This window comes from Lucilia sericata, unplaced genomic scaffold (genome assembly GCF_015586225.1).
Source record: "Lucilia sericata isolate MDLA Ls3-8-SP2 unplaced genomic scaffold, ASM1558622v1 Contig000025F_arrow, whole genome shotgun sequence".
In the NCBI taxonomy this organism is placed as follows: Eukaryota; Metazoa; Arthropoda; class Insecta; order Diptera; family Calliphoridae; genus Lucilia; species Lucilia sericata.
In genome coordinates, this window is record NW_023994063.1 from 874048 (window position 1) to 899197 (window position 25150).

The window sequence follows — 25150 nt, forward strand, 5'->3', positions numbered from 1 at the left end:
GAAATATCCAAATTAAAATTCACGAAAAATACCATGAAATATTTCTTAAATTGCACCCGTAAGCAGCATTCCACACTTTTATATTATCTTTTTGGTTTTTAATGGGTTTTAGCTCTTTTTGTTAAAAATTAGTTTAAATTATTTTTTTACAATTTGTTATGGTTATATTACGAATAAAACTAAAAAAAATCCATTTTCATATAATATTAATTATTTTGTGAACAATTTGTCCCTAACTGTACTTATTATTTTGAACAACATTTTATTATAATCACTTCTTTGGACATTATTTAACATCACAGTGATAATGTAATTATTTTGGAAATACTCGTGTCTTGTTACGTTTATCAATAAACATTGGATCAGAATCCAGTTGAACTGGTAACAATTCAACAAATTTTTACAAATTATATAAATTGACACCTTACAACATGGTACTAGAACTAAAACAACATCTGTTAATAAAATTATCATTTATTCCATGTTTCAAATAAATTTTTGTACAATGTGATTGTCAATACGTAATTTGTTAATACATTTTTCACATGCTGTTCATATAAAGGTAATTTCCATATTATAGCTAAACAATATGACCTTTATTATATCTATATAGTGCAATAATGTTACAGTTAACATTGACAATATTAACAAAACTAGACGAAAATATGAAGGTATTGCAGAATAATCGAAACAACAATTTAAAATTTTAATACATCAACAATAGTCCTAAATTCGACTAAGCCGAATAATAAAGCTAATTAACTACAAGACTGGCATAATCCAAAAAAGTAGTTTCGAGATAAATGGCTTGGAATGTTTAATCAAATTTTACTATTTTTTAAATATCTTTTAAACAAATCAATAGATTTAAAAAATTAAACCAGATTCATATACCCAGTAAAAAATACTGCTTTCCTGGAAGCAATTTTGTAAGGGATAATATAATCAACTATCACTTACTGTTGCGCACTAAAAGTGATGATTTTTGTTTGATGATGAGCCACTTAGAAGCAATAGGATTTGAACCAAAAAAACGTCTGTTAATGAGATAAGTTAATGATAATAATATCCGTATTTAACAACGAAACTATTGTATATTAGTAAATAAGTACATTGTGCATGCGCTTCATAAATGCTCACATATAAGGTATTTTTGAATGCAAGGATTTAGTAACGTGTAAATACGTTACTAAATCCCTGCCACCGTGCGACAGCTATTGTTGGACCTAAACTAGTCATGATACTGGAGGTTTTATAAAGTTTTTAATTTTCTGATCTTTTCTCCTCTTTAAAGGACTTTAAAGTTTTAATGATATAAAAATTATTCAATGATATAAAAAAATATTTCTACTAAATAGTTTTCGTCAATATGGTATCAAATGAAAGAGGACAATCTCCGGAAATAAAAAAGTGTGTTTTTTCTTTTAAGGACGAAAAAGTATAAATAATGTCCTTTGAATTTCCAATATATTTTTTTTAAATATATGTTGAAACCTTATGTATTCTTTACCGCAAACACACTATTTATCAAGACGAAAAAAATAATTTATTTTTTTTTTGTCTTGATAAATAAACAAAAATTATCAATTTGATAATTTCATCCTTTATAACATTTTAACATTTTAAAAGGATATTTCCATTTTCACAGACTGTCCTACTTAATTTCACGCCCAGTAACAAACAGTAATGATACATATATTTGAATAAATTTAAAAAAAAATTGTTATATCCTTTAAATTTTAAAATGGATCAGAAAATTTAATATTGAGTCACCTAAAACGCAAACGGCCCTATCTAACATTTTTAAAATTTTACAGGAGAAGCAAAAACCTATTTAAATTGGAAATTTGTTTCAATCAACGCGATATACTTGTAGCAAATAAACAAATTGTTTAAGAGTGAAATCTATCATTTGTTATGATAGTTGACAATGACGTATATAAAAATGGATAAATTGGACTTTTTACCTTTAAAATTAAAATGTTTTTGTAGATAGGGCCTTTTGTTTTTTGTCAATAATATCGATAATTATTTTCGGAGGAGTCCAAATTTTAGTGTGGACATTTGTATTGATGCAATACATAAGAATCGACAATAAAATCGATTTCGAATTTTTGGTTAGTTAGGGCCGTTTGCGTTTCAGGTGACGATATACAGTTTTTCGGTATACAATATCTACTTTCACTCGTATTTAGTTTCGTTCAAGTCCAAATATTTTACTCACATAGATTTCCTTATTTTTCAAGAAATTAATTTTTTCATATTAGAGTAATAATACAATTTTTTCTAGCGACTTAACTAAAAAAGCTATAGGAAAAATTTTAAGTATGTATGTATGTGGTAAATAATACATAAGATTTCAATATATATTTTTTAAGAAATAAATAATTGAAATTCTCAATAATATGAAAGGTTGAAATTTTTAAAGGACTTTATTTAAATATTGTTGTCCTGAAAAATTAGAACAAATTAATTTGATACCCATATTGACAAAAACTATTCAGAAACAATAGTTAAGTAAATTTCTATATTTATAAACTTAAAGTCCTTTAAAAAGGAGAAAAGATCAGAGAATTAAAAACAGAAAACACAGTTTTACTTTAAATTACCTCGTTCACTTTAAATTACCTTGGTCTCGTTCAAGTCCAATTAGAAATGAAAAATTGTATCACGGTGTAATGCATTATTTTATGCAATGCAAATATTTTTTGTTTAAAAAAGAAGAGCGATAAAGATAATAAATAATATAGTACTTTTTAAAACAGAAAAAATAAAAATCTTTTATTTTCTATGATTTTTGACATTCAATTTGTAATTACACCATTTCCAGTTGTATTTTAGAAAATTCCAATTGTATTTTAGAAATTTCAAAATGTTTTCCAAAAGATACCAATTGCAATTGGTATGTATTCAAAACTTTGAAATAGTTAAAATAATAAATCATTTTACTCACTTGTGGTACGTACAATAACTACGGAGTGAGCACGAAAAACATGGTGCATACGGTGGTTATTTTTAATTCATTTACGCGCAGAATTTATCAGTGTTATTATAGTTTCTACATTCGTCACAACCTTCAGAAATGTTTTGCCAAATTTCATCTTAATTGTATTCTAATTTGTCTAATAATAGAGAATTTGTAAAGCTAACGAAAATGGGTTTTTGAAATTTTGTAAAAATTTTAATATTTTCACTCTAAGAAAATTAATGTGATATCAAGGATGTTCCTCGAAATAATCTTTTTTGTATTGTGTGAAAGGAATAGTTGACTATTGAAAATTTTATTTTTTACGCCGTAGAAATGATTTTTTTTCAAAAATCAAAATTCAGATGCTACATTTCTCAGCAGCTTTGTTCAAAAACTAATAAGTGAACCGAAAAAAAAATATTTGCAAAATCAACTAAATGTAAAAAGTAACAAAATTTAATTTTACGTTAAAAATTGGTACAAATCAACAAAAGTTCTAAGATATTTGTTGGTAAACCGATTCACTTTTTAGTTTCAATTTTATTACAATAAACACATGCACCAACTTTTTCGTGCGCACTCCTTAGTTCCAACATTTTACTCCGATATTATTTAATTCTAACTACAAATAAACCGAAAACACAAATAAATGTTTACAACAACATACGTTCTCATTTTAATTTTTACGTCAGCACTCACTTTTCACTTCAAGATCAAATCTACAACTGAATTTGTTTTATCTATTGCATCTTTAAAACGCCTGCATATTCGTAATTTAGTGCATACATACTATAATTTCAAGCGAGTTTTTGAGCAAGTAACAACATCTCCCTCACTTTAATGATTTTTAAAAGCGCCTTAAAGTTGAACACGCTTACATGTGTTGGTTATCTCTTTTGCTTTAAGAGATATTTAGGTTTACATTTTTTTATTCTTAAATTTTCCCGATCTATTTTTAGTTTTTTAAATGTGGCGGGCCTACGGAGGGTCGTAATTTTTTTTTTTAATATCCTCTAGATTTCTGACAAAATTCTAAAAAAAACAAAAAACTCCTCACAACGATCCCATATATACATATATAGCCACATATGTTCTTTAAATATATACAAAGTATTTCTACTATCACACGGTAAATAACGTCACAGTAGGCACTTTTATCAAAAAACTCATTTTTTGGAATACATTTTTTTCGCTTTAGGAATTTTGGTATTTGTATATAAAAAATGAGATAACTGGTAACGGTGTTTTTTTAGAAAGATTTTGATCTATAAATGTCCAAAATATTGTTCCGATATCTTTATCCGTTAAAATTTTATATTAACTCAAATTTTATATTTGTAATTTTAAAAAATCTCTATATTATGAGGACCCTCCGTAGGCCCGCCACATTTAAAAAACTGATCGGGAAAGCGTATTTATTTGTAGATCTTCTCAAATAGTAGTTATATTTTAAATTTAAGCTCATTCATTGACGATTTATACAAAAATAATACCCGAGGTGATCAACTTTGGCCCCCATTCCGACCTTAATCATCTACAACTGTCAAACAACTCGAAAACACCCAGCTCCAAACATGTGAAATGTCATTGCGATATATCCAATAGGTTCAGAGACACCGAATTATTTCCAAAAATTAAAGTTTCTAAACCACTGTGCAACGGACGATGGAACCCTAGTAATTATGAATATTATTTTTATTCTAATATTATCTTATAACCTTTTTATCGTTCACAACATTAACTATTTTGATTTTATATATTTAAAGCTTACAACTCTTACCTGTAGTGTTCATTTACGACTTGTTACAATCGTCAAAAGCTTCATAGCAGCACGATTTTCACGATTTTTTTCGGAGCAGTTCTATATACTTTATAAAAAATCAAATAGCAGATGAAAAAAGAGAGATAATTACACAAAATCCACACAACACCTAGATTTGGTTAATTACAATTGTATGTTGTGTTGTAACCGTAGACAACACTATTTTTTTGGAAAAAGACAGAGTAGACACTAACATTTGACCTCCAAACTTCGGCAGAAACTATAGCTAATGCAGGAACGGATTATTCACTGCCTTTAGGAGAATGTTAAATTTATAGATTCAACTTAGAAAGAACTTTAGTAACAACTATTTTATTTAATTAAAAAATATATCGATACTCTATTTTCAATAATTGACAACTCAAAAAAGTCTAGTTTTCAGGAGAAAATATACGTAAAATAAATAAAGAATAAAAATCATAACACCTTGTAAGTAATCGTACTAATTTCCTACGTACGTATGTACTTTTTTAAAATAGCACTTTTTGGTGTGAAATACTGTGAGAATGAATTTTCATGATTAGGAGAATTTTTTAACTTTAAAATTTTTTCGAATCAAATAAGTTCGATTTTTTTCATAATCTTCAAGAAACGTGTGGTTTGGAGATTATTAGAAGGTTTACTTTTTTTAATATTTTTTTCTATTTCAATTTTCGAAAATAACATTCCCTTCTGATACCTTCATGTAAAATTTTGACATATTTAGGTTCAGGAAACTGTTTCAAAATTCAGTTAAAAATTTTTGCGTCTGCGAAGGCGGTTATTTTTTTATAGAGTTTTGACCACTTAAATCGTAGAAGAAATAACATAGAAAGTTAAATAAAAGCTTGTAGGGAGTATCAACTTTTTTTGAATAATACTCCTTTATTTGCATATTGACAACTATTAAAGTTAACAATGGTTTACTAATCTTTTTGCATACGATAGTTTAATTGTATAAAAATTATAAATGGCTTGAAGAATTATTTAAAATTTCCTGAAAAAATTATAAAAATGCCCAAACCTATGGATATATGTACATTAGGGATATAAATTTTGCGAAATTTTAGGCATACCACCACGTGATGGCCAATGTTGTATATGTAATGAATATAATTTTTTTGGACCATTTGGAATCAAAAACATCACGCACCAACACCAATTTCTTCAATAAACCAAAAATTACCCCTTTTTTACCCATTTCATCCCCTAAACGTTCGAATTTTCAAAAATCCTTTCACAATGGATCTATGCATTGTCAAAGAAACCTAGTACCAAAAATTCATGATTCTAGCTTTAACGGCTGAGCGATGATAAATCAGTCATTATACAGATAATTGCAACTTTTTTTGCAAGTGTGAGGTATACTTCCCTTATTTAAATTTTTATTTTGAAGTATGCCCGCAGTTATTATTAATCATAAAAACAACTTAACGAAATAATAAAATATATTCTTCCTAAATAATTGAAATATGTAATGAAAAACTTTATTTCGTTTGGTGCGTGAAATTTTTTAACAATCGCGAAAAAATAATACAGTGGTTTTTCATATTTTTTAATGCTTTATTCCACTTTGCCATGCCAATTCTCATATTTGCAACAAATGTTTATAGTTATATCCCTAATGTACATATCTTAAAAAATTATAATTCCATTTCTTAACTTTTGTAAGTTTTGTATTCAGAATTTCTATTATGTTAATATATGATAAGAATTTGATATATGTAAATTAGTTCTGTAAGTTAAGTTTGTTAGCACTTACACACCAGAGCTGTAAATGAATCATTAATTTTTTTATTTTAATTCGTTACGAATTAGTTAGTCAATAGATTCGAGTGAGATTTTAGAGAAAGATGGTCTGATTTCATTTGAATCATTAGAACTAAACAATCGTTTTTAGTTTTTTTTTTTTTTGTGAAACAGTCCATATGCTAGTCTAATAGATTGGACTACAGTTTAGTCAAGAGTTCAAAATTAAATATAAAATCATTAATTATTTTAATAAAAATAATTTAAAAAAATCCCTCATTTAGAAGAGTGTGTTTTCGTTATCAGTTTGTAGCGAAAATGAATAATTGAATAAATCTCCTAATAATAAATTACACATTATTCATCAAAAACTCTCGGAATTCTCGAGAAAAATTGTCAAAATTTCTGTTTCAAAAATTGCACTTTTATTTAAATTATGAAAATTTATATTTATATTTATATTTTTAATAACTATATATATTTGTTGTCCTTATCTCCTGCCCAAAACATAAAATCTTTCGTTCCGGCATACTTTTTTGATTAATTATGGATATATTCTGTCTGAACACTAAATTTGCACAATAAGCTCGTTTGTATTTATTATTTGACTTTCCACAACTTTCCACAATTATTAACGCTGGTATTTTAATATTAATAAATAAAAATTTAAATATTTCCACAAAATTCACATTTTTATTTTATTTATTTGATATTTTTTATTTTCCGTACACACAATTTGTTTGACAGTTTGGCATATTTTACAAAAACAAAATGCATGTTTGTTGTATTTGTTGTAGGGACGAGACAACCTTGTTAATGAGCCTTGCTTACGATAGATATCTTACATTTTTTGTGTAAAAAACAAGAAACTTTAAAAAATCGTAAAAAATGGTAAATCTAGTAAAAAATAGTTTGTAAACGAACAGACTTATTATGTTCAAATATTCCGAATTAACTTGAAAAATTATCAAAATCATAGGTATTTACGAAAAAATGATATTAGTTTGTTTAGAGATCATTAGATATTTGCTATCAATAATTCTAATCGACAAAACTTGAGTTGTCACATTTTCAATATAAAGTCTCTATATGTTTGTTAGTCTGGTTCGTATCGTTGTTATAGTAACGTGTAAAACGCAGTGAACCATCATACCTAAACAAAAGCGTTGAGCCCATATCGGTTGTAAAACATGACAATTTTTACAATAAATAAAAACAGTCTCTCAACTTCCACCCAAATTGCAAAAATTTGGTATTTTATCTACGCTTTTAGAGTTGACAAAAAAGAATTTTTATGTAATGTAATGAATGTTTTAGCAAAAAATAGTTACATCCAAAATTTGTCGAAATTAAAGAATTTTTTTTCGAAAATCATCAATAGAATAAATCTGGCAAAGAAATAAATTCAATGTCAAAATCATAAACGAGTCATTCAAAAAAGTTAATTTCAATATTTGCTCACGTGATTTGTTCCATAGACAAAAATATTATCGAGAGAAAAATTTAAAATTTTAGATTTTTCTGAAAGTTTACAAAATTTCCTTGTACAGATTATATTTTTGTAATACTAGAGGACTCTGAAATCAAGAAATATTTACCAAAAAAAAATATTTTTTTAATATGTTTCTTAAGGTCAGACACTAAAATAATTCTCTAAAATTAGCAGTAGCATGATTTAGCCTGGCTCTTGCATTATAAAATATATTTTTTATTTTCTTGTATAAACCGGTAGTAAATGATTTGAAAATGGTGTTCAAATTGTTACAAACATTACTAGAATAAAATTTTTATTATAAAAATGACAAAATATCACCAATTTTGTTGATTTTTTTATGTAAGACTGTGTGCCAAACGGCAGCAAAGTTCTATGGTAAAATAAAACTTTCTTATGGTGGAAAATATTATCACTTTTGCTGTGCCAAACGAAATCTTTTTTTAATACATTAAATTTTGACAATTGTCACTAATTGCACAAAAAAATCTGCATTTGTTTTAATAAAAGAAGCACTTTTATTGATTTTTTATTATTCAAATAAATGTCTACAATCACAAATGTATTATAAACTGAAATTATAAAATATTTTATTTTTTGTATTTTCAAATTTTTCTTTTCATTTGTCAAAAATTTATGTAGCCCTATGAGCAGTAAAATTTTATTCACCTCATTTCTATCAAAAATTTTCATTCATTTTCAAGTAAATTGTTACCGATTGGCACACACTCTAAGTAAATATTTTTTAAATTTGTTTACTCATTATTGAAGACCAGTAGGTTGTTAATTGGAAACAAGAGAAAAAACAATCAAAAACTTTTGCATTCGTTTTGCAAAATCTTAAATTTTCCAATAGCGTTCATATTGTGAACATGTTTTAAAATATTTTTTTTTAAATTGCTTTTTTCTAACAAATTATGATATCAATGATTCCTCATGATATACTTAACATATACAATGTTATAATTTAATATTTTTTGAATTTCCTTTTAATTCAAATTGATTTTATACTAGAAATATTCTGAGCAGAGACAGAAATTATTATCCTTGAAATTTTTCCTTGAAAAAATCAGTATGAAAGAGACCTCCTAGAAATGTTTTGAATGCTCCAAAATATTTCCCAGACCTTTTTTCATCGATTTCTTCAGAAAACTTTTTTTTCTGGATTTTTATAATAAAAATTATTTTTGATTTTTATTCTATTTGTTTCAATAAAAAATGATTTGTGTTTTTTTTAATAATACTCACTCAATAAGTAATAAAAATCACAACTTTTAATTTTTATAATAAAATAAAAATCACACAATAAGATTTCATTTGGTACCTATAACATAGTGTTAACGCTTTAAATACCGAAAATATATTTTTTTTTATAGAAATCGATAATTTAGGTCTATTAGCATCATCTCTGTAAATTTCGTAGCTATAGATCCAATGGTTTCAACTTTACAAGAAAAAGAAAAAAGACGTAAGTACACATTTATTTCTGTTTATGAATTTTGTAATAGCAAGGTGCCAAGGTCTAAATATTCTTTTAAAATATATTAAATTTATAGAAAAATTTTGAACAAATTAACATATTAAATTTGTTTGTGAATGAAATGCCACATATCTGATTATAATTTATTCATCTAATTATCACTATGCCATTGCAATTTATGTGCTAAAATTTATAATTTTCTATAACTTTTTATGAATTTAGTTTATTCTAATTACTAATTGCATTTATATTATTACCATTTAACCAACTCTTATATTTGGTTGTAAATTTGTGGATTTCGGAAGGCGTACCTGTATATGGACTCTTAATGAATCAATAGTACCAGAATTTACTTATTTATTCGATATATGGCGAATTGTACTCCCATGTATGGATATTAATGTGGACATCAGGGTGATTTTCAGAATACGGCCTGTAATGAGGGATTTGGTCAATTGTGGACCGAGGTCTATAGAATTTAAACGCGTGATTAGTTTTGAAAACAAATGTTTTTTGTAGAATTTCATCATACTTTCTTAATTTTTGAAAGATTTATTAACTGTAAACTTATTTTCTGTATGAGGGGCATAAGAACCCATCCTAAAACATCATCATACATCAAATTTTGTTGCTATACTGATATTTTTAAGACAACTATGGTCAAATATTGCCTGACATCTGTCATACTTCTCAACATAATTTACAGTTATATATAACTGACTTCTGCAAAATTTTATAGCGATTGCTACATAAACAACATACTTATATGGAGGCTAAGTGAAATCATGAACCGTTTTTGCCCATTATTAACACAAAACGATATTTGTCATCAATAAGCATTTTTGGAGAATTTCATCACTCTAGCTCATAACGTTCGGAACCTATCCGGTTTTCAACAAAAAGACTGACATACAGACATTGCTAGATGATTTTAAAATATTATAAAAATATTTATTAAACTCTTAAAATTTCAGATTTATACAAATTATATAAAGATACACAAAAAATTATTTTTTTAGACACAGAATTTAGACGTAACCGCCTCAACATTGTTTATATCATAAAAATTTGTGTCGGCAAAAAGGACGTAAGCGACAAAAAAAATCGGATATAGCGTCAATATAAAATCGAAACAAACTGCATCGCATATTTTAGATGTAATAATATTTATTAACGGAGTTTTGGAGTAATGCTATGTCCCACTTCGAAAATAATTACAAAAATGCTCTCCTGTAAAATTTAGTTTTTGTCGGTTACGTCTCTTGTGCGAAAAGGGCTCGATATGTACATAGTTGAATATAATTATATTTACAAAAAATTATTAAATGATAATAACTTTTAAGTGTTTTTTTTTTTTTTTTTTTCAAAAAAGTAGTTTTCTAAATGTTATATAAACGAATTACAGTAAAAAAAATAAGCATTGAAATAAACATGATAATGAAAAACGTTCAATAGAATAAAATGTGTGTTATTTATAAAATTTTCAAATTTGTGTTTTTATTGAACTTAGGAAATTTTCTTTCAAAACTTAAATTATTTTACTTAAATTATTTGCTGTTGAAAAAAAAATAATTTTCTACAGCAAGGGAGCGAAAAACGCTAAATATTGGAGAAATAATCGGTGATATAAATAAACAAGTAAGAAAGTATTGTCGGGCGTGGCCGACCATATGATACCCAACACCAGTTATGAATATTAAATGTGATTTATTTTTCATAATAAAACATTTATCTTCAATATTCCCTTGTTCCGATACATTTAAGCAATTTATGGATGAAAAACTAATTTTCTGAAAGAGGCTTTATATGGGGGCTAGGGGCAAATATGGACCAAGCCCGATAAAATTTTGCGAATATATTTATATTTACATAATATTTGATTGTGCTGAATTTCAACGCGATATTTGTGTTTATAAGTTAATTTGGGACATTCAAGTAATTTTCTGAAGGGGACTTTGTATGGGAGCTAGGGTCAAATGGGGCCCGATCAAGACTTCTATAAAACTTAGTTGTGCCGTAATTTATCGATATATCTGTATATTTAACATAATTATGAGCTCAGAAGCCCTTTTCGGGGGGTTCTGTTCTATGGGGGCTAGGTGAAATAATGGACCGATTAACCATTTCATTAGGCTTTGTCCTTGGGTCAAATAAAACGTGCGTGCCAAATTTCATCCAATTATCTTGAAAATTGCGACCTGTACCTTGCGTACAAGGTTTACATGGACAGCCAGCCAGCCTCCCCACTAAAGTGGTGTAGGGTATAAAAATAGGCTAGAATTAATGTATGAATGTTTTATTTTCAGCTGATATAGAAATATACATATATGAATTTTGCAATAGTTAGCATTATAATTCTAGCTTATGCTTCAATAATCTGGTGGACTGCTTTGGACAAAAAGTGCAATATCAAACAACTACAGAGAGTTCAGCGTACATGCTGCTATTACACTTTCTGTTTATAGTTTTGGTAGGTCTTTAAAAAAACTGTAACAAAAAATTTGTATGTTATATATTAAAGAAAAAATTTAAAAAAATATTCATATTATTCAAAATTTCATTGGTCAAAACATTAGCACCCCCTTAAAAATAATTTTTTAAATCGGATTTTTCGATTATTTCTTTACAAAATTTTAATTAGAAATTACATTTTAAATATAAAAATATCCTTTTTACTTTATTCTTTAATGTTAAAATTTGTTTTTTTTAAAAATTTTATTGGCCGTATAGCACCAAACAGCTGAATCGGAGGTGCCACTTTCAAAATTTCTTAAATAAGATTAAGAAACAATGAAAAAAATGTCTTCAAAATGTTAAATTATCTATAAAATTAATTTTTGAGAAGATTTTGAGATGAAAAAGTTTTATATTTGTCTACTGATAATGGTAATAAATTAAAAGGAATGTTGATGAACAGATAGAATAATGCTTAAATAAGTTAAATTTAATATTAAAAGTTCAACAAATATCAAAATTTTTAAAATTCAGAACTCCGCAGGGATATTACAGATGAAGGAATTAAACCTAGTACAAAAATGGTATCAAAATTTCACATACAATTTTTGTATTAAAATAACTTGCCAACACGCCCGACGATACCTATTGAACGAGTTTGACACCACAATCAACGATAACCATGTCGACAAGCTACTTTCCTTAGTTAATCATATCATAGCATACTGAGACGGGATTTTTCTCATGCTTCTTAAAGTAGATTCACAACAAGTGTTGTTGAAACTAATCTTACAACTCGGCCATCCTGTTTTATCACTGTCCGCAGTGATAACACAGTATAACGCATTATAAACAATTCACAATCAAACATTGAACCACAAACATATCAACAACTGGGAAATCACACTTACCACGGAACCAACAACATCTCGCTCAACGTGGGAAATCACACTCACCACGGAACTCACGAAACTCGTGCACAACTTTAAGAATCGTCATCAAAATTTACTCAACTAACAATTTTAAAATATTAATCACACACTTACCTACTAATTGAACTTCTTTAATCATAACCATTCTAAATTTGTATATTTCATAACATAAATATTTACTAATTTATAATAGCTCCAATTAGTTTAATATATTCATAGTTCTAATCTTCATTCTCTGATGAATTTACATCATCTCTCCCCTCCTCTTGAACCTTTATAAATTCGAATAGATTGCACCAAGGTTTTATTTTATCTGCAGCTTGGACAGACTCAAATTTTCGATGATTTACTTGTGAAGTAGCCGTGTCCGATATTAAATAGCGATCATTACCGAAAACTTTTTTAATAACATATGGACCTTTAAATCTCGCCAATAGCTTTCTTGATTGAGCAGTAGATGCATGTTCGACTTTAATCAATACCAAATCACCCTCGGAATATTTATTTGGTGATCTATGTTTTCTATTAAATATTTCAGAAACTTTCTTTCCTTCATTATCAATGCGACTTTTCACAATCTTCCTTAATTCATCCAAAGGAATGTCTTCTTCATCAACATCAATGTCTTCATGCAAATCAACACTTAATTGATTCCCCAAATAATTACGTGGAGTAAAAAGCAATCGTTGTGGTTCGTGCTCTTGATCTGGATCATAAATAACCAAAACCGGCTTTTCAGACATTCTTCCTTTCAATTCTTGAAACGGATTTTCTTCATCTTCACCCAACACAAAGGGACCGCAATTAGGTGGACCCATGTGAGCCACTCATCCTTGATTGAATGGCTGCCCTTCTTACCTCACCCCATACAAACTCAGTATTATTTTTGAGTAATTAGTTTAAAGGAAATGCAATTCTGGCATAATTTTCAATAAATTTTCTAAAGTTAGACCTAAAAACTGCTTAACTTCTCGCACATTTGAAGGCTTACGGTAATTTATAATTAATTATGTGTCCGAGATATACAATTTTATTTACAAAAAAATCACTCACTTCTTAAGTATATATATGCAATAATATTTTTTATCTTTACACTTCTTATCAAATAATCAACTAGTCTCATAAATACAGCAGGAGCATTAGTTAGACCAAATGGCATTCTTTTATATTGATAATGCCCAATAGGTGTTACAAAACCGGTTAGATGTCTACATGTTTTGTTGATCGGAATTTGCTGATACCCATTCATCATATCGAGAACTATAAAAATTTTGTTATTACGAATTTGATTTATATTTTTATTTTCTTCAATATTTGCCATTGGGAATACTTCACGAACCGTTATTTTAGTTGTAACAGGTTATATTCATTCTAGAATTTTGCAGTTGATTACGAACCACGTTCCGTTCGATTTGGGTTGAAGAACCATAATTTCTGTTTAAAAATATTTCCCGATTACGTTGCTGATCCATTATACACAAATGAGCCTTTATTTAACATAGAAGTTCCTGTAAGGTTTTGCATTGAGGTATGTAACCAGTAACTGCATTTATCAATTGTTTATCCTTTAAGCCCGAAACAATATAGTTTTTGGCACATTCATCGCTAAATCCTGCATTCCTGGCGAGAGCTAACACGTCATAGAAATATTTTTCGACACTTTCACGGCACATTAATTTTAAATAAATATCTGATTCGTCGTTTGCACAAGGAAAAGCTTCTTATTAACTCTTTAAAAAAAAATCTACATTTGGAACATCTTCCACAGTTGTGGATTCAGAAGTATTATCGCGCATAATTATATTTTTTTCCTGCGACATTTTACACAAATTTTTAAATTATATTTTAATTTGTAAAATAATTTTCAAAATTTCAAGTGTCAATCGAAAAATATCCAACTTCTGATTTTTTGTATTAAAATAACTTGCCAACACGATACCTATTGAACGAGTTTGACACCACAATCAACGATAACCATGTCGACAAGCTACTTTCCTTAGTTAATCATATCATAGCATACTGAGACGGGATTTTTCTCATGATTCTTAAAGTAGATTCACAAACAGTGTTGTTGAAACTAATCTTACACAATCTTCACTTTTATTAATTTTTCACAAAATAAATGAATATTTCTGCAGAAAAGGATAATAAAATAAAAAACATAAATTTTACTTCCTATTATTAGAATTTTATGTTATGTTTTTTGCAATAAATCGTACAATTTCCCTATTAGTATAAATTACCAAACAGTAATTTACGTACGACATTCTGAATTTTCAAAAAATGTTAATTTTGTGAACTTTTTGTGTTAAATTTAACTTAGTTTAGCATTATTCTATCAATTCATCACGATTCCATGATTTTTAAGTCCCTTTTTAACTTCCGCGGACGGCTTGAGTTGCCAAATATGAAAATTTTGCTCGAAATTTGGTCCAAAGATCGGTATATTATCGTTATCAATAGATGGATTTAAAACTTTTTCAGTTCAAAATCTTCTTAAAACTTAATTCTATAGATAATTTAACATTTTGAAGATTTTTTTTTACATTGTTTCTTAATTTTATTTAAGAAACAATGAAAGTAGTACCTCCGATTTAGATGTTTGGTGCTATACGGCCAATAAAGTGACGAAAAAATTAATTTTAACATTAAAAAACAAAGCAAAAAGGATAAAACCGGTTAAGATTCAACTAATTTATTGACTTATAAGTGCTTAAAGGTCCAAAAACCGGATTTTACCCTATATCAAGATTTTGGAGGTGTTTGGCAAATTTCAAAAATTGATTCTTGTTCTACTCGGATCTACCTTTCAGAAAAATAGTATCACTTCCAAAGTATTTCAATTTTCGTTTATTTTGTCTCACTGTGTAATCGTTTAAAAATTTTCTGGTATATATTTTATTTACAAATTTGTAAACGCTAAAATTATATTTTTTTTATATTATATTTTAAAAGAAAACATAATTAATTTTCGCTATGAACCTAAAATTAACGTAAATCTTTAATGGACTAATTTTTGAAATTAATAGAGTTAATAAAAAAAATTGATTTTCGAGGTTTAAATTGTCAACTATGTATATTAAAAACCATGGGTTTATATGTTCCTGGAAAATGCGTTAGTTAACTTATTGTCCAAAAGATCTGATATGATCTTATAACTTACATCTGTTAAAATTGTTTGTCAAAATTAAACTGTTATTGGGACATTTCAAAAAATATCGAACAGGTTTTGTACCTTACCCTGTCCGATTTTGATGAAACTTGGTACACAATTCTTTGTATAAATATGATGTTCAAGTTCTCCAAAATTTCTAAATTCGTTAGGGTTTAGATTTTATAAAGGTTCAAAGTTAACATTTTTAATATTGTTTTCAGCAAGCATTAAATTTAACATCGTATATTTTCTAAACTACATATTTATCCGATTTAATCGTTTTAGTCCTTAATTAAAGCCTATGTCTTGTAGTTTGACAGTATTTTATTTAAAGTAATATAGCTTTAACGTAAGGATAATGACATCAAGAATCGTCCTTTGGTCAAGGGTATTTAAAAAAAGGTACCTCCCATTTTCTTTATTCATATAAGATAGCTTATAGTGTATTCAACAATATATAAAAAATTCAGAATGGGACAATGAGGGGATCTCAAATAATCCAACCTTTAGTAAAATAATCTACACAAATTTAAAAATTTATAATTTTTTTCTTAATGAACACAATAAAGGATGTGTGTGAAGTTAAATTCGAATTTAACTAGCAGAGACACAAACCACATTTTTTAACATTGCTCTTTTTGCAGCTAACAGAGCACTGTTAAGCATTTAACAGAAAGTACATGAAAAATTAAAAATAAACACTTTAAAATTTTCAGAAAATGAAAAACGAAAATTTCAGAACTTAAAAAAATATGAAAAATAAAAAAAATATTTTTTGAAAAAAATCAATATTTTAATAAAAAAGATTAAAAATTCTCTAAAAAATCAATATTTCAATAAGAAAAATGTTAAAAATTCTCTAAAGGATTGGTGTCCAATTTGGACAAATATGGAAATGCACACGTATACCACTATATAGGAGTAGTAGCCTAAAGGGTCCTTAACAGGATTCCGGTAGTCATATGTCTGGAATAGTTTTGGAAGTTTTTTAAAAAAATTTTGAAAAAATCAATATTTCAATAAGAAAAATGTTAAAAATTCTCTAAAGGATTGGTGTCCAATTTGGACAAATATGGAAATGCACACGTATACCACTATATAGGAGTAGTAGCCTAAAGGGTCCTTAACAGGATTCCGGTAGTCATATGTCTGGAATAGTTTTGGAAGTTTTTTAAAAAATTTTTGAAAAAATCAATATTTCAATAAGAAAAATGTTAAAAATTCTCTAAAGGATTGGTGTCCAATTTGGACAAATATGGAAATGCACACGTATACCACTATATAGGAGTAGTAGTCTAAAGGGTCCTTAACAGGATTCCGGGAGTCATATTTCTGGAATAATTTTGGAAGTTTTTTAAAAAATTTTTGAAAAAATCAATATTTCAATAAGAAAAATGTTAAAAATTCTCTAAAGGATTGGTGTCCAATTTGGACAAATATGGAAATGCACACGTATACCACTATATAGGAGTAGTAGTCTAAAGGGTCCTTAACAGGATTCTGGTAGTCATATGTCTGGAATAGTTTTGGAAGTTTTTTAAAAAAATTTTGAAAAAATCAATATTTCAATAAGAAAAATGTTAAAAATTCTCTAAAGGATTGGTGTCCAATTTGGACAAATATGGAAATGCACACGTATACCACTATATAGGAGTAGTAGCCTAAAGGGTCCTTAACAGGATTCCGGTAGTCATATGTCTGGAATAGTTTTGGAAGTTTTTTAAAAAATTTTTGAAAAAATCAATATTTCAATAAGAAAAATGTTAAAAATTCTCTAAAGGATTAGTGTCCAATTTGGACAAATATGGAAATGCACACGTATACCACTATATAGGAGTAGTAGTCTAAAGGGTCCTTAACAGGATTCCGGGAGTCATATTTCTGGAATAATTTTGGAAGTTTTTTAAAAAATTTTTGAAAAAATCAATATTTCAATAAGAAAAATGTTAAAAATTCTCTAAAGGATTGGTGTCCAATTTGGACAAATATGGAAATGCACACGTATACCACTATATAGGAGTAGTAGTCTAAAGGGTCCTTAACAGGATTCTGGTAGTCATATGTCTGGAATAGTTTTGGAAGTTTTTTAAAAAATTTTTGAAAAAATCAATATTTCAATAAGAAAAATGTTAAAATTCTCTAAAGGATTGGTGTCCAATTTGGACAAATATGGAAATGCACACGTATACCGCTATATAGGAGTTGTAGTCTAAAGGGTCCCTAACAGGATTCCGGGAGTCATATGTCTGGAATAATTTTGGAAGTTTTTTAAAAAATTTTTTAAATATCAATATATTTAAACAAGTAATACAAAAAATTCTCTAAAGGATTGGTGTCCAATTTGGACAAATATGGAAATGCACACGTATACCACTATATAGGAGTAGTAGTCTAAAGGGTCCTTAACAGGATTCTGGTAGTCATATGTCTGGAATAGTTTTGGAAGTTATTTAAAAAATTTTTGAAAAAATCAATATTTCAATAAGAAAAATGTTAAAGTTCTCTAAAGGATTGGTGTCCAATTTGGACAAATATGGAAATGCACACGTATACCGCTATTTAGGAGTAGTAGTCTAAAGGGTCCCTAACAGGATTCTGGTAGTCATATGTCTGGAATAATTTTGGAAGTTTTTTAAAAAATTTTTGAAAGAATCAATATTTCAATAAGAAAAATGTTAAAAATTCTCTAAAGGATTGGTGTCCAATTTGGACAAATATGGAAATGCACACGTATACCACTATATAGGAGTAGTAGTCTAAAGGGTCCCTAACAGGATTCTGGTAGTCATATGTCTGGAATAGTTTTGGAAGTTTTTTAAAAAATTTTTGAAACAATCAATATTTCAATAAGAAAAATGTTAAAAATTCTCTAAAGGATTGGTGTCCAATTTGGACAAATATGGAAATGCACACGTATACCACTATATAGGAGTATTAGCCTAAAGGGTCCTTAACAGGATTCCGGTAGTCATATGTCTGGAATAGTTTTGGAAGTTTTTTAAAAAATTTTTGAAAAAATCAATATTTCAATAAGAAAAATGTTAAAAATTCTCTAAAGTATTGGTGTCCAATTTGGACAAATATGGAAATGCACACGTATACCACTATATAGGAGTAGTAGTCTAAAGGGTCCTTAACAGGATTCCGGGAGTCATATTTCTGGAATAATTTTGGAAGTTTTTTAAAAAATTTTTGAAAAAATCAATATTTCAATAAGAAAAATGTTAAAAATTCTCTAAAGGATTGATGTCCAATTTGGACAAATATAGAAATGCACACGTATACCACTATATAGGAGTAGTAGCCTAAAGGGTTCTTAACAGGATTCAGAATTTTTAACATTTTTCTTATTGAAATATTGATTTTTTCAAAAATTTTTTAAAAAACTTCCAAAACTATTCCAGACATATGACTACCGGAATCCTGGTAAGGACCCTTTAGGCTACTACTCCTATATAGTGGTATACGTGTGCATTTCCATATTTGTCCAAATTGGACACCAATCCTTTAGAGAATTTTTAACATTTTTCTTATTGAAATATTGATTTTTTAGAGAATTTTTAATCTTTTTTATTAAAATATTGATTTTTTTCAAAAAATATTTTTTTTATTTTTCATATTTTTTTAAGTTCTGAAATTTTCGTTTTTCATTTTCTGAAAATTTTAAAGTGTTTATTTTTAATTTTTCATGTACTTTCTGTTAAATGCTTAACAGTGCTCTGTTAGCTGCAAAAAGAGCAATGTTAAAAAATGTGGTTTGTGTCTCTGCTAGTTAAATTCGAATTTAACTTCACACACATTGATTCCTTAGATAATACGACCTTTTTTGATCCTAGTCCCCATACAAACCCTCCTTCAGCAAATGAATTTAATTCCATAATTATCTTATTAATATTAATATCACAATAAAATTCAGCTTTAATAACATTTATATAATCCTTGCACCAAATTGTATGAGGATCGTTCCATACTTAGCCCTATACCGCATATTTCAGAAACTAAGTTTTAGAACAATTTTGTAAGAAGAAAAACCTGAAAGAGAGATTCACAAATCGGCGTAAAACTAACTTGAAGGTACACAAATTACACAGGAAGACACCTCCTTTAGAATGTTACTGCCGCTCGAAGATTCACATAATTTTCTTACTTCCCATCCGAGAATAAATAAAAAATAAATAAATCGCTTAAATGTCAGAAGTTTAACACAAAGTATATACCCCACGAAGTATACAGAGGTGTCACTTTTGACGATTAAAAAAGTCTAAAATTAGATGTTGTCTAGCTTTTGTGAAACTTGTGCATGAAACTACTACAGCTAAAAAAATAGTGTGAAACTTGTGTTGAAATACAGAGGCATCACGAGCAAAAAAATGTTTCGCGAAAGAGAGGGAATTAGTTTTTCATATAATTTTTCGATTTCAACGATTTTTTTAGGTGTATTTTATATACCTCTTCCCACCACACAATTTCAAAATCAAAAAACAAAAGCTAATTTTAGAGTTTTTTCAATGTCAAAATTGACACCTCTATATACTTTGTGCCTGTGAGTTTAATATAGATACGAAAAGAGAGAACGGCATAGACTATCATAGACTGGAATCAGCTGATTTTAGCAATATGGCCGAGGCAAACAAAAAAATTTTACGAAAAATCAACAAAAGAAATCAACCACGGGAAATTTAAAAGAGGGACAATTACATAAAGATATATTTCCATCTCTTTTCACCTTATACTTAATGTTTTTCAAATGTAAAAAAAACAATATATTATAGTCAAACCCCTTTATAACTATTTCTTAAATAATTCTTGGTAAAAAGGAATTATTATTTAGTCCCATGAATAAAATTTCATACAATTATCCATTTTCATATGGAACTTCAAAAATTATGTGTTGAAAACAAATATACGGGTTTTACTGTACATTTGGGTGATCGACTCGGTTTTACAACCGGTTTCAAAACCGTTTTTTTTTTAACCTGTTTCAAATAATGTTATTTGCTTTGTATTCAATGATTACTTAAATTAAATTTTGAAGTAAATAATAATACATCCCATCTAAATTTTAAAAATATTCGATTCGAGGAATTGGAGTATATTTTTCTAAAGCGCCTTTGGTTAACCTTTTTGATTTTTCTAATTAATTAAAAAATTGATTGGAATAACTGTTAGATAAAATTTTATCAATCTTATTCCATTACAATAATTAATTTGCGGCTGAAATATTATGGAAGTGTTGGAATGCTCCTAAACATGGACTTTAGAATAAGCTAGAATTACATAGTACCTTATGTTTCACAGTAGTGTCCCACTTTTTTTCTAATTTTTTTACATTAAAGAAATAATATCAGACGACTAGACCTAAAGTTATCATATTTTAAACCGTTAAAAATCAGTTCGGGCTATGTTTTATTAATCGAATTTAAACATAAACCTTAATTTTTTTCAAATTCAAATAGATTTTTTTATTTATAATAACAAACCGGTTTTTTCTGAATTTGAAAAATATCAACCGGTTTTTTTTCAAATGTCAACTATTCGAACTATTCGAAAACCGGTGTTGACAGTGCATTGAAAAGTTTTTTGAAATGAAAAAACATTAAAAAACAAATCCAATACACTTTTAATTAGAATCTAAGCAAAAATTTAATAAAATAATGTTTTCCTTTTAATTTTCTTTTTTTTTTTGCAATTCTTCTTCACATACAATTTCTTCAATGTTTACATTTTTTTCTGTTTTTTTTTTCAAACGAGCGATGAAAACAATCATACAGCTCATTTCACACACTAAACGATTTTTTTAATACATTTTGTTTTAAATTTTGCTCTAAAATTTTACCTAATGGCGGAATTCAAAAAATTTAAACAAACCACACGGTTCTAATTTACTTTTTTAACAGCTGTCAATGGTTTCTTATACATATGTTATCTGTGGAGAACGGTTATACCTTTATTTTACCTACTATGCCTTTTTCTATAAAATTTTCAATATTTCCCCTCAAAAATATATTGATTATAATTAATATACCATGATTTCCCCATTGTCCTTAAAGCGATAGAATTTATGACAATATTTGTAATATTGTCGTCCATGGACGAGAAAGAAAGTGGACGATATTGTCGCTTATATTTTCGTTGGCAAAGCTGAGGGCATTGTTATACATGTAATCGTTGACGATAAAATGGTTGTCCTCTATAATGACGTGCGTGAATATATCAGACCTGGGATAAATGCATTAAATGTGTTAATGCATTAACAATTTATTCTACATTAAAAAAATTAATGTTAATGCAAGTTTATTGCATTAACATGGGTACATTTAATGCATTAAATTTGCATTAACATTAAATATTTTTAAATTTAATGCATTAATTTTACATTAACATTAAATATTTGTGAAATTAATGCATTCATTTTGCATTAACATTAAATATTTTTGAATTTAATGCATTAATTTTCCATTAACATTAAATAATAAAATTAATGCATTAATTTTCCATTAACATTAATGTATAAAATAATTTATAAAAATAGGAATACAGCGCTAAAGACCTCGGTCGAACTAAATTCAAGTAAAATTGAATGTGTTAAAGTCCTTTCTAATAAGTCCTATACTCGATAATACATATTAGAAGAATAGTATCACTTCCCATATATTCCTTTTTTAGTTTATTTTGTTAAAGTCCTTTCTAATATGTACTATACTCGATAATACATATTAGAAGAATAGTATCACTTCCCAGATATTCCTTTTTTAGTTTATTTGGTCTGTGGAATCTCATATAAATATCATATTTAAAACACACAAGTTTGAATGGAATATAGGAGTTATTAGAAAGGACTTTAACCTTTTTAATTTTAGTTGTATTTAGTTAGATCGAGGTCTTTTGTGCTGTATTTTTATTTATGTGTATCAATTTTTATATATATTAATGTTAATGGAATATTAATGCATTAATTTTATTGCTTATTTAATGTTAATGTAAAATTAATGCACTAAATTCAGATATATTTAATGTTAATGCAAAATTAATGCATTAATTTCAAAAATATTTAATGTTAATGTAAAATTAATGCATTAAATTCAAAAATATTTAATGTTAATGGAAATTTAATGCATTAAATTTTACAAATTTAATGTTAATGCAATATTTTTTACATTAAATTAATTTTTTTTAATTTAATGTTAATGCAAAATTAATGGAAATCGCCCAGGTCTGGAATATATAGCCGTAGTTTTTACTGTTATTGTCTGAACGACAAACTAAGCGACGACCGTCTCTCGTTAAGTCATTCAAGATTTTCGCGACATTTGTTCGAAAAAGCCAACAAAACTAAAAATCCAGTTTTTCTCCATTAAATTTATAGTTTCAGATGTATATCATCCGGTTTGAGTTTAATTTTGAGTGTCGGATGGTGTAACATAACAATAGTGATTGTATTTTTACTTATCATATATGTATATACATATTTTATGAAAAAACAAGTTTTATACCCCGTTCACATGATACAATTATTCGTAATTCACGCTCTCATTCATCATTTAACCCCCAATTTCATACTGAAAGACATGATTAGGCATACAAAATTTCAGCTGCGAATTACACAAGCTGTACGTAATTCAGTTTGAATTACGTACGAATTACGAATGAATGAGTGTCATCTCTAATTTTTGTCGGGTACTTATCATAATCAACTGTTTGTTTTCATTGGTTGGAGACAAATAAAAAATAAAATCACAAAAAAATGCAAATAAATAGAAAATATATAACTTAAACTATATGAACGATTTTAAAACGGTCCATATTTTGAACTCGAATTTTGATTTATACTGATAGAAAATTAACGATATGTATAAACCTGAATACATACATAAATTCCTTTAGATACTAAGATTTTTCGTCGGCCAACAAATTTTTCTAAAAATATATGTAAACAATATATGTACATGTATATGTGACATCCATTGTTTCATAGTATTTATAATTTTATTTAAATACATATTTTTTTGGAAAATATTACAAAAAATACTTGCTTTTATCTTTCAAATTCTATACTCCGTTTTTTAGCATCATAGAATGTTTGTAACCAAACTTATTTCTGTTCCTCTTAAAAAGTATTAACTGTCCAATACTTTACGGGTTGACATACCACATAACAAAATTAAACTTATAGTGTAAACACGGACTTTATTTGGAAATAAAATTTCAATATATTTTACAAAATAACAAAGTTGATACGATATGTTTTTAAATTAATTTATTTATTTATTTTGTGTGTATTTTTATTTAATATGCTTTTGTGAACGTATTTACTATTGCAGAGAAAGATCTCTCACTTCAATTTAATCCACTTTCGTACTAGTAGTAGAATATGAAACACATCAATATATGTACATACATATGTATCTACATGTGAATTTGTATCTTAACTATTATTCCAAGGTATTAAAATTTACACTTTTATTTGCTTATTTTGTTCAATTATAATCGTTTTATAAAGTATAACAAATAAATTCTGTGAATAATTTTGTTTACAATAATGTAATATGTTGTTTACACGTATGTATGTATGGTTGCAGGTAGATTTAAAATTTAAAACCACTAGCAACCTCATACCAGTAACAACAAACACGATCTTTCCATGTAAACGAACGAATAATAAACTTCAAATAGTGATTGCTTCCAACCAGGGATGGCAAAATTGATACGATCGTACCAAGGCGAATTCACATAAGGTGATGTTATTCTTCTTCACTCGACTTGTACCATGGCGAAACCAATAAGGTTAAGTCAATTCAACAGCTGATGTTTTTTTGTCCATGGAACAAGATTTATTAATTATAAGATAGTGTCGTCGGCGAATTCAGAAATACAGAGCGAATTCATTTTATTTTTTATACAGAATTTGGCAGTATGCGTACACTTAAAGGTGGAAGTACAAAACAACGCTTTGTACGCGGCAACGCGTTATAGGCTTCTGTCAAAAAATTTTCATTTAACAAGTTACACACTGTAGTTTGTAACGCGTCTGCCGCGAAAAGTTCAGCAACTTTCAACTTTTGACGCGTCGGCAGCTTATCTGGGTTGTATTTTGTTTTGTGTAGAATAAGAATAAACTAA

At 27.4% G+C, this 25150-nt stretch overlaps 1 protein-coding gene across 7 annotated transcripts in view; it reads right to left on the bottom strand.

The window, feature by feature from the left end:
* The window catches only part of LOC119609715, a 73624-nt gene extending 48928 nt beyond the window's left edge, over positions 1–24696 (bottom strand). Inside the window, exons 1-2 of one of the 7 annotated variants that reach the window (XM_037964625.1) lie at positions 24344–24696; positions 24064–24215 (exon numbers count right to left, since the gene is read on the bottom strand). The gene's annotated coding sequence lies outside the window, so the exon portion shown is untranslated. Of the gene's footprint in view, positions 1–3635; positions 3705–4748; positions 4837–24063 lie in introns of those variants that run through there. The other 6 variants (XM_037964632.1, XM_037964618.1, XM_037964603.1 and 3 more) reach the window with 6 other exon arrangements.
* Positions 24697–25150: the final 454 nt, after the last annotated feature.